Source organism: Pungitius pungitius, chromosome 3 (genome assembly GCF_949316345.1).
Source record: "Pungitius pungitius chromosome 3, fPunPun2.1, whole genome shotgun sequence".
NCBI classification, from domain to species: Eukaryota; Metazoa; Chordata; class Actinopteri; order Perciformes; family Gasterosteidae; genus Pungitius; species Pungitius pungitius.
Window position 1 is genome coordinate 1,861,924 of NC_084902.1, and position 937 is coordinate 1,862,860.

Sequence of the window (937 nt, forward strand, 5' to 3'; positions counted from 1 at the left end):
CGGCAAGCATCCCGCGTCCCCCCCCCCCCCCGCTGGGCGCTACCTGAGCGGACCACCGCAGAGGGAAACAACACAAACCAAATGACCGAATAATTGAATGAGCAATTATGCTGGGCGGATCAATAGACTCCACCACTCTCCGTCAGCTCCATCAGCTCCTCACGGAGAGCCCGCTCTCCTCGCTGCTTTCTTCCTCCCGCTCAGCTCATCGCGTCCAGCTAGATGCCATTTTTCTCCTGCTTTCGTCTCACTCGCTCACGTTTCCCTCCCTCTTCTGTTCATTGACGTCTTTGTTTCATTTTGTTTTTCCTCCAGAAAGCGTTCTGGGCCTCTCCACCCTTCACTTAAGTTCCTTTTTCATCTTAACAAAAGAAACGTGGACAGGACATCTTCTTCCTGTCACAGCCCGGCTCTCAGACTGCAACTCGACAGCGACAGAAGTGAGCTGCTAAGAAGAAGAAGAAGAAGAAGAAGTTTATTGTTGGAACAAACAACCACACGATGCAGTGAGGAGGTTCCCGTTATCAGTAGTGCAGCGGATGGATAAAACAACAGACCATAAACGCGGCCCAGGTGCCGCGCCAAAGACGCAAAGCCCTCCTCCACGAGCCCCAGTTGCAGAATGCTGCAGGTATTTAAGGCAGCCCCCCCTCCGGCTCAGGTGTGGCTCATCCAGCTGATGACCCTCCAATCAGCACCTGCGACACACAGCCAAAACCACAGGGACACCTGGGACATGGGAGGAGGAGCGTCGTCACACCACCGGGTACGAAACCCCCCCCCCAATAGTCAGTGTGGCCCGGGATGGCGGTGTGATTAATGCCTTATTGGTCACCATGAGGATGGTGTTTGTGAAGCGTTTATCTTCCTCTCAAAAGCTGAGAAGAAGCTGCGGGGAAACATTCGTGCGAGGAGTTTGTCCTAAAGTGGCGGCCAC

At 54.1% G+C, this 937-nt stretch overlaps 1 long non-coding RNA gene across 1 annotated transcript; it reads right to left on the reverse strand.

Annotated features, from left to right (window-relative positions):
* Positions 1-225: 225 nt before the first annotated feature.
* Positions 226-600, reverse strand: LOC119215404 (uncharacterized). The gene is made up of 2 exons (XR_005120039.2): positions 558-600; positions 226-448 (listed from the first exon to the last, which is right to left on the reverse strand). It is a non-coding gene; the product is annotated as an uncharacterized LOC119215404 (long non-coding RNA).
* Positions 601-937: the final 337 nt, after the last annotated feature.